Below are 10,290 nucleotides of genomic sequence, written 5' to 3'. Positions count from 1 at the left end.
TGTCTGTATCTATATATCTAGTCTATCTATCTATCTATCTATATCTATGTATTTCTCTATTTATCTATAATCTGTGCTATCTGAATACTCTTGTCTACTACTCGTCTCTCTAGTCACTCTCAAGGCGGGCTTTGGTAAATTCTCTCCCCAAGGTGACGTAATGCAATGCATTGTGGGGGAAAGGAGAATCGTTGCAAACCACTGTAAGATAGTACCTACTTTTTCGTATAATATTCCGTTTTGTGATACCCAACAACATAAAATACAATGGATAACAGTTTAAATGTTTATTACCAACAAGCAAATTGCACAGATTCGTTGAAAAATTAACCCTTCAACGCGGCCTTTAATCATCATGAAAATAGGGGTCACAATGATTATTAAAATAGGGGTCACAATGATTATTAAATAATATATAATTTCTTAATGAAGAACTTGATTGTCTTCATAAATAGTTGGTTTTTATCTTCATTATTTTCCATTTTTTGGGCTCATTGTCAAATAAAATCACTAGATGAAGTGAGGACTGATCAGTATTTTATATTAAGCTCACTGAAAATGACAAACACTTCAAATAAAAGTTATTTTAAACGGAAAAGCACTCCTGTGACATTAGAGTTAAAGGATAAAGTGACTCTAACGAGCCCCAAACTAACTTTATGGTTCAGCAAGTTATTTCCTGTCGCCCTTTTAATTTACACAATTAGTGCAGAGAAACATCAGCATCTGGCTCTATTTTGCCCTCACAGACATACTTGTTTACATGCTTTAACATACAAACACACACACACACACACACAAACACACACACGCACACTTGTCTACATCCATCCAGACATTGTTGTGTTTAATTACACCTGTGTGAGTCTCTCTCTGGTCTCTACACAAACAAACACACACACACACACGTTCAGCCCATCTGAGGAAGTGAGTGGGAACTAATGGAAACATTCTGTGTGTGTTTATCTGTTTCTGTCATTCACTCACAGGCCATGCATTAATCTTTATGCATTACACGTTTTGTGATGATCGAAATTTTCTTGTGATGAAGTGAACATAGTTGCTGTTTTCTACTATTTTTGTCTTGATCTGAATGTAACAAATCCTCATGCTCATATAATGATGTTTGACTGATAACAATTCAATTAAACTGTTTTCACCCCAAAATCAAAAGAAATAAATAGCCTACAACATTATGTTTTGGCATATAAATGAAGTCCATTATTATAACTAGTGCGATATGAGTATTCTGACATTATTTTAATAACAATTAAATTACTTTACCCCCAAAATTTCTGTAATGCAAAATAATGTCATTCACATTATGTGAACAATTATTTTGTGATGACATTATGACATATTCGCCACATATTGCCTGTCTGTTGTAGGAAAAAACAGTTCACAAACACAATATGACTGAACCATGAATCATTGCTGTCCTTCAGTCTCGGTATCGTGACAAAAAACAGTTCGTTTGTTTACTTACAATAATAAAACGTCATGAGCGAATAAAATAACCAAACATGCATATTCACCTTTAAAACCTTTAAAATGTCATCCACGCGAGCATTTTATTTTCCTTTTTTGACGTAATAATCATTAAACTTACCAAAAACATAAGAATAATGCCAAAGTTTCAGAGCGCTGATGAATAATCTCCAGAGATTGCTCAGCGCGCACCCGCGACTGGCCGCGAGCAGAAGAGGACGCGCATGCGCAGTGAGCGCAGCTAAAGTAATGCGATACACAGCATGTTCACTTTTGACAAACAGATTTTAGTTTTATTCGTTTTATTTACCAATTGTTATAAAGGAAATATATGAAGGCTACATGACATTAACAATCGTTTCTCTTTTACAAAAAAAAGAAAAAAGAACGCAACCCACAGCTTATATTTATTTAGACTATTATGTAAATAGCTGTAGCTAATAACAAGGGTAAGATATACCGTCTCACTCGCTCTTGAACATGTTTCCTCCCAGAAAAGAGAAAAAAGAGCAAAAACAAGAAGCAGAATAAGAATATATATTATTCTGCTGTTTCTTTTTCCTCTTTTCCCTCTGATTCTCATTCCATTCATCTCCAAGAAAAACAGTCTCCGGCTGAAGAAATGTATTCATATGAAGAGAAAATATTTTTTGGACTTGGACGCCGGACAGACGCTCCCACAGCCAGGACAAAATTACACTTTCACCTTCTCGTCTACATTACTTCCTCTCACTCACACACACACACACATTTATGTCACATATATTTATTTATGATTGAGAGGAAGTGATGTAGGTATTTAATATCTAAAGTATGTAATATGATGTTGCTATTTAATATAAAAAGTATATAATATGATGTATTATATATATATATATATATATATATATATATATATATATATATATAATGAAATCATTAAATGTGCAAGTGCTGCAAAAATATATTTAATACATTGCACAAATAAATGAGGGCATAAATTATTTTTCATGCAACATGAAAATGAATGTGAAAAAACACCTAAAACATGCCTTAAAATGAAAAAAAAATCCTCTAAATATGAAATAAATCAACCTTGAAATAAAATGAAGTAGACAATATGAAACAAATCAAAATATCAGCGACTATATGTAACTTTTCATGTTCTACAAGTAACTGTTTTCATGGCTCTGTTGGCCGAGACACTCTCTCTCTCTCTCTCTCTCTCTCTCTCTCTCTCTCTCTCTCTCTCTCTCTCTCTCTCTCTCTCTCTCTCTCTCTCTCTCTCTCTCTCTCTCTCTCTCTCCTCCTCCTGTTTCTCTTCTCTTCTTGTGTCGCTGACCACACAGTCAGACACACCCTGAACCTCGAGCCAAACGCTCTCGCTGCCCACACAACCTTTACTAGCGTCTGCGGGGTTCATGAAGCCTCAGACTCTCCAGACGTCACATGAGGATCCATCACGGCCCGGGTTATGCTTAGAAATGGTTTTGCTGGTGTCTTCTGGTGTGGGCTGATGGTTTTCATGATCCCATGTTCCCAGGCAACATGCAGACTGATAAAATATAAATTCTGAAGTCACTATGGAGGAAATCTGCCACAGTTTTGAACTGACTGCTGATAAATCACATCAATTTCCATTTCCCTCCATCTGATTTATGCTTTCAATGTTTATTATTATTACAGTATGTATTTGAGGTGTTTAATTCGTCTGAACAGGTTTCAGGTTTTCCCCGTGAACATGACGTAACACTGACGTACAGAGTTTGATGATGTGGTTTTGTTTTTTTCTCTATCTTTCTCATGGGAAACAAACAGATAGGCTTCTCTCATACTCCTCATTTGGATGAGGTCACTTTGAACATGTCTGCTAAATGAGTAATATATAATAATATCATGATAGTCACCGTCCAACAGGTGGGACGTTTGCCATTATATTTTTAAAACAATAATATCTTAGTAAAAACCTAAAGTAATATTGACAAACTATATATCATTTGAAAGCTCACAATGTCTAGTTTTCATATTGGGTGACTGTTTTCTAAAATAAATTACAGAAGAGCAGTAATTTATCAATTTACAACAAGAATATTTCATATTCATTAGGAGTGTTTAGGCCTTTGTTTTGAAATATCAATGAACATGAAAAATCATGAAAGATTGTTACATGCCAAGAGTTCAAAAGATAACACCAATTCTATTTTATGAGGAAAAAAAGGTCTGAAAATGTTTTAAATATTAAGAAAAATATTATGGATTCTCGATTTGTGATGCGGCTGCGAGCTATTACGCACATACGTGCTCTTTTTATGTGTTTATTAGAGGTTGAATTCAAATCAAATACTGCCAAACCACCCATACTACTTCTGAATATGTCTACTTCGTAAATCGTATGGAAATTATGGAAACGCATGGTTCAGATCAGATCACTCAGAACATATATGAAATGGAGGCGCCCTTATATGGGCAGTAATGGAGTCTGCTGTTCACCTAGTGGAAAAGTTTGGTACTGCGCCCAAATACATTTTTACTGAAAGCTCATTTTTTGAAATATCAACCTAAAATTTGGAACACAACTTGTTCAGATTTTTGACTTTCATTTTTATCGCGGTTTTAGAGTAAAATATATTTTGTACTATATATATTTTACATAAAATTTTAATAATTTTATTTTTACATTGCACATGTTCATAAACTCAAACTTATATAACTTTTTTTTCTGTTTCACTTTCAGAATTTCTACACTTCTATAATAATCTGGCAAAAAAAAAACAAGACAAACCATAGGTCTATATTACAACGCATTCTTGAATTACAACCATTTAAGTTTTGGATAGTGATTTTTATGTCTATGTGAAAAAAGGGTGGTGACATTTATTAAAGTGGTTGATATTATGTTTATGATTATTTAATAGTGTGTCCAATCAAAGCAGACACTTGATAAATGTTCCTCAGTGTCTCCGGGAAACACTGTTAGGAATCGTTTGGTGTCGGGACAACCGGAGCGCTCGGGAAAGCAGCTTGGGACAGATGTTTTTGAGGAATCAATCACAGCTGAAGGAAGTTCACAGTCTGAGCAGATTTCAATGCAAATGAGCTGTGTTTAAGAGCGGGATTCCACAGCTTCCTGAACGCCGTCTCCCGGGTTGTTTTCTCGACAGTTCATAGAAGAGAGTCCACACACAGCAAACACTTACTGTACAGTGTGTTCACTGTAAAGCTGCACACATTCCTGCACAGATATCAGCCTTTTACTGGCCCATCTGACAGGAAACGTTTCATAACTTTGGCTATTATAGCGTTCTGGCAAGGTTTTCTTGAACAAACGTTCTTCCAGTAGCCTAATGTTAAAGTATTTTTCAACTGCTTACACACGTTTCCAAAACTTTGCCTCTTTTTTTTTCAAAACTTCACACACAAATCCAAGAATTGCACATACTAAATCCAAAATGCCTCACATCTCTTGTAGCATCTATTGAAGAAAATGAACTACTGCATTCAAAATAACACAAAAAGCAAACATTTGTCTTACGTTGCAAACACCTTTGCCATGATATTTGTGGATATATCATATACGCACAGTTATTCAAAACCTAAAGCTCTTCTTCCATGAGCTCCTATGTACATTTCTGTACAAGATTGAAAGTAATTGGTAGATAGATGTTGAAAATTTCACGGTAAACACGAAAGCAACATTGAAAACCAAACTATAATTTTTTTTACTGTAAGCATTTGTTGGTTGTGAATACAGTATTACACAATCTGAAAAACCTATAACGTGACCTTTGGTCTATTTTTAGGCCTATTCTAAAGTCATGATTGTTTGGTGGTCAGTAAAGCGATGAGTGTTTGCACACGTGAGGAGTGTGTGTGGGGCTCTGATGAATTACTGAGGCATTTTGGGTTTGAAAAAGGAAATCAAAATACTTCCTTTTAGATTGTTGTGTGTTATATAGTGAATTTTGTGTTGTGGTTTGCAAAAAGTGTTATATGACATTGAAAACTGAGTCGAAGGTCGAGAATTAGAGCATGGTTTTGCAGATTTGGTGTGTGGTTCTGCTGTTTGAGTGTCAGGTTTCAGAAATTGTGTGACAATAAGGTTTTGTGTGAAGCTTTTGTTCAAAGTTATCTGGTCTGGTCGTTTTTTTCTGAAACATTTTAGTTGGATGTTTGTCTAGCATTTTTTAATGTTACTACTTATTTCGAATTGAATGTTCCCTGAATGTTTTTAATGTTCTGGGAAGATTAATGGGTACGATAGTAAAATGTTCTTAGAAAATATTTTTGGCTATGGAGTCAAGTCAAATTTAGTTATATTTCATAATTCACATTGTCTCACAGTAGCTTTACTGAAAATCATGATGCTAATCTACCTTAAAGTCTGGGTCATAGTATATTTTACATTTTGCAACAATATACTGTAACAATCATGCAGCCGAGATGTGCTATCTATCACATAATGTAGCTGGTTCACATTTTGCGCTGAAATAAAATGATCAGGCAGTTGAGGTTTGTGTTGAATGCTATATCTAACACTTCACGTGAGAATAGGCCTATGTGAATAATTTTGGATATAATTTATATTCAACTTTGTTTATATTTTTGTGATGATAAGCAATCACACAGCGAGATTTGCTTTATTTGTCTGTATGTGAATAGGTCTACAAAAGTTGGATGTTGGCCTACTTTATATCCAACTTTTAATATATCGCTGGGCAGTAATATATATGTGTTTGGGACATAATACAGTACCATAATTGTTCTCTGTCTGTAGTTTCTCATGGTTTGTGGGTCTGGTATGCGGATGATATCTGAATCCTGAATGATGCAGATTCCAGTGATATTAGGCTTGTTCGACTTGAACCGGCGCTGCACAGACCGATCGGTTGATGACATCAAAGTACCGCGAGAGCGATTAGAGAGCAGACGGCTCCTTATGCTTTTGAATCGCTCTCGCGGTACTTTGATGTCATCAACCGATCGGTCTGCGCAGCGCCGGTTCAAGTCGAACAAGCCTATTCTCTGCTCATGTTCAGACTTGATCACCTGACGCTGACAAACCCTTTCTGATTGGTTGAACCTGTGGAACTCATCATGTGATCAGGGTTGGTGATGCTATTTCAACCTGAAGTTTGCAAAGCAACTGTACAAGCTCATAATACTAAGCATTAAATTAGTACAAAAAAATACTTCAAAGAGGCTGCGTGAACAATGATGACTCAAACGAATCAGTAATTTGAATCACTTAATTGAAACGACTCGTCAATTGGGTGAATATGTATCAGAGGCTGCATTCAGAATAGTAGTCGCATACTTGTACTGTAGGCTATTATTTCTGCCGTATCCTGGTAATTAATAGGTCAAAATTAATAATAAAGTATAAAGAAGTATACTATGCTTATTTATTTGATTAAAATAAAGAGAAAACTGTAAAAAAAATAACGTATTTATTCCATACTTTGACCGGTATTAAAGTGAGATTTCAATATGAACTCAACCATTTCTCATTACATTCATTTTTTAGCTACTCTTACTCTGTCGTACTCTTATTTGTACGACAACGATTTTTAAGACATTTCAGCAGAAACACTTGAAAAACATGCTTCTTCCTTTCATCCAAGCATTGAAATGTTAATCAGCTCTGCTGATGTCAGATCCTGTTCTGTGCTGTCTATTAATGGCACAACAGCAGTTAAATCTGTCTGAAAGGAGTCATAAAGAGTCATTCTTCTGCAGGACAAAGCTCTGATTATGTGTTTTGGATGGGACTGGATGCTCGGGTGCCCTCCGCCACATTCCTCCCTCGCTGAACCGCTGGACTTCTCTTGATCTTCAGCTTCTGCTCGAGTGTTTAGTGTTGTGCTGGTGGGACAGAGAGACGATTGAGCACAAGACAGATGAACAGACAGAACATGAACATGCTGTCAGTATGAGACACCATCAAACTCTGAGCTGGACATCTGAAACACATCATCATCACAATAGACCATATTTATTTTTTGTCAGGAATTAAAACGGGCTGTGATATGACTCATTCAATGGTTGTACTGTTGTTTAACAACATGCCAATTGTTTAGCTGATGAAACGGCTTTCGAAAAACTTCCAGAACACATAAACTATCAATTTGGAAAGTAGTAAGTTATGAAAATAACATGTGATAGTATCAAGATTGCATATCTCTGACAACCTCTTTTTCATCCATGTAAATTCAGTATGGCATCTACATAAACGTGTAAATACAAATAGGCTATTCATACTGTAAAAAGTCGTTTCAAGTGTTTGACAATTTGAAATTTGAGAAAAAGGTTTAGTCAACTTGAAATTTTAATTTGCATTAATGGGACTAGGGCTGTCACTTTACGTTCGACAATCGATCGGACCAACACAAGTTTCGAAAACGAAAATAGGGAATCGATTTTAACTGCCTTTTTTTTTTTTTTTTTTTTACCAAAAATGTGTTTTAGGTAGACAGATCAATACAGTACACAGAACATGTAGGATGTTGGAAAATAACAATGTCTTTTCTGTTAACCAAAATGCTTTTTAATATTCGCTATTACTTCAGTGCAAGTGAACAAGCGCGCCGTTATTTGTTGCTTAGTGACGTGTGTGTTCAAGCAAGCCAGAAATGCGCAGATTCTGCGCAATACGCTGTATTTAATATATCATGAGGACTCACGAATTGCGTATTTGCGCTAAATCCACGCAGATTTGGCTTACACGAACTTCCCCAGCAAAGTGAGTAAACATAGAAACACGCCACATTGGCTCGTGATATGACAGCGTTACCCGCCAAAGTTAAATTTTATCCGAATTTGGCGGGTGTTAATTTCAATCCTTGAATGTTGCACTCCTGTTTGTCATTGTGCAAAAAACTTCACGCCAATAAATCATCAGAAATATTTCTGACTTGTGCGCGTCTCAGGCGCCCTCTTTACGTTCTTCCTAATGCCTGTTAGTTGTTAGTTGATTTGCCAATATTTGGTTTTGAAAATGGAAACGTCTTTAGACGTGGAAAAATCGATTTTACAATCGATTCAGTGAACACATATGTCTCAAAAATCAAACAGGATTTTTTTTCACAAAAGTGACAGCCCTGTAAGGGACTACTTGGATTTTTAAGTTATCTCAATTTAAATCTGGGAACATTATTTAAATGTAATTTTAAGATAGCTATATAGTAATATAAGAAGATTTTTCCCAAATGCATGTACCGTATTTAAATTGCTTTCAAGTTTTTACTTTTAAGATATTTAAAGATTTAATGTCAGTTTTAAATAGTCCAAACATTATTTTCCAAATCATTGTGACTAAAATAACGAGCGAATATAATAATTAAAGCTGCAGTCGGCAAGATTGTTGTGCTCATATTCACTGAAACCGACACTATGCTCCGACAGAACAACATAAATCAGCCGGTTATAGGGAAAAAAACACGCTTCTACCTCCACCTAGAGCCTGTTATTTGTTTTGCAAAAATCCACCGCTCCCGGTTCGTTTGGTCCAATCAGCACAGGGCTGTGTGAGATCTGACTGTCAATCACAGTTCATGCACACACCAAATACCCCCCCCCCCTCGCAACCCTTACAATATTCACGCACTGACGAGCACAAACTGGATGGGAGGGCTCGGTGGTAGTGGGGGCGGAGCATGAGAGTTATAAACATTCAAAATTTTGGCTAAGTCCCCTCAATCTGCCAGACTTGCCAACTGCAGCATTAAAATTATTGCTGGGCGACAATAAATCCAAAATAAAAGTTTGTGTTTACATAATATATGTGTGTGTACTGTGTATTTTTATTTTGTAAGAAATCGAAGAAAAAGAAATAATTTGCATGTATATTGCTCCGCCCACTCGTTCACTCTCCCCAGAATTCTGATTCACTGCACCTGCACTTCATCATCAGCACACTATAAAGAGGCCCTTCTCCTTCACTTCCTTGTCTGGTCTTGTCCTTATTTGCAATGCAAACAGACTCTACCCTGATACCTACCCGTGATTACCTGTTTCAAGGATTTCTTATCTGAATTCCGTCATCTGTCTTTCCCCTTCAGCCTGACACATCCTCTCCGTCCATCTACAATCAACATACCAAGATTAACATTCAGCTAGGTTCATCATTCTACTCTGATTCTCTGCCACATACTCACCGCAGTCTCCATTGCTGTCCTGCTCCATCCCTCTGCTCTGCTCAATAAAGACCCTTTTTATATCACTTACCTGTCTGCTTCCCTCTGTGCCATGACATATTCTGTATATATAATATTTATACATAATTTATATTACATATAAATAACAATATTCTTAAATATATGCATGTGTGTATTTATATATACAAAAATACACACACACACACACACACACACACACACACACACACACACACACACACACACACACACACACACACACACACACACACACACACACACACACACACACACATTATGTAAAAACAAACTTTTTATGTAACCTAACTTTTAAATAAATGTAATTATTATATTGGCTGGTTATTATAGTCACTAATTATAGTCTAATTACTGGATTTTTATCACCATCAATGAACTTTTAAATAAATGTAATTATTATATTGGCTGGTTATTATAGTCACTAATTATAGTCTAATTACTGGATTTTTATCACCATCAATGAGAAACACCTTAAAACACATCAGCTTTTACAAGATTAACAACGATCTTAGGTTTTTTTCACCAATTTTTCTGAATATTAGGCTACATTCCCAAAATAAACATACACTTACGGTTATTTTGACACTCAACGTCGGATTCACCGCTGTGTAAGGAAAGCTGAGTAGTGTAT

At 35.8% G+C, this 10,290-nt stretch overlaps 1 long non-coding RNA gene across 1 annotated transcript; it reads right to left on the bottom strand.

Annotated features, from left to right (window-relative positions):
* Positions 1–6,900: 6,900 nt before the first annotated feature.
* On the bottom strand, positions 6,901–9,615 carry LOC143711189 (uncharacterized). Its single transcript, XR_013194772.1, has 2 exons — positions 9,474–9,615; positions 6,901–7,329 (listed from the first exon to the last, which is right to left on the bottom strand). It is a non-coding gene; the product is annotated as an uncharacterized LOC143711189 (long non-coding RNA).
* Positions 9,616–10,290: the final 675 nt, after the last annotated feature.

This window comes from Siphateles boraxobius, unplaced genomic scaffold (assembly GCF_051911475.1).
Source record: "Siphateles boraxobius isolate OS27281-9 unplaced genomic scaffold, OSU_SipBor_1 49, whole genome shotgun sequence".
In the NCBI taxonomy this organism is placed as follows: domain Eukaryota; kingdom Metazoa; phylum Chordata; class Actinopteri; order Cypriniformes; family Leuciscidae; genus Siphateles; species Siphateles boraxobius.
The sequence above is the reverse complement of the archived record's forward strand: the minus strand, read 5'-3'. Positions and strand labels throughout refer to the sequence as shown.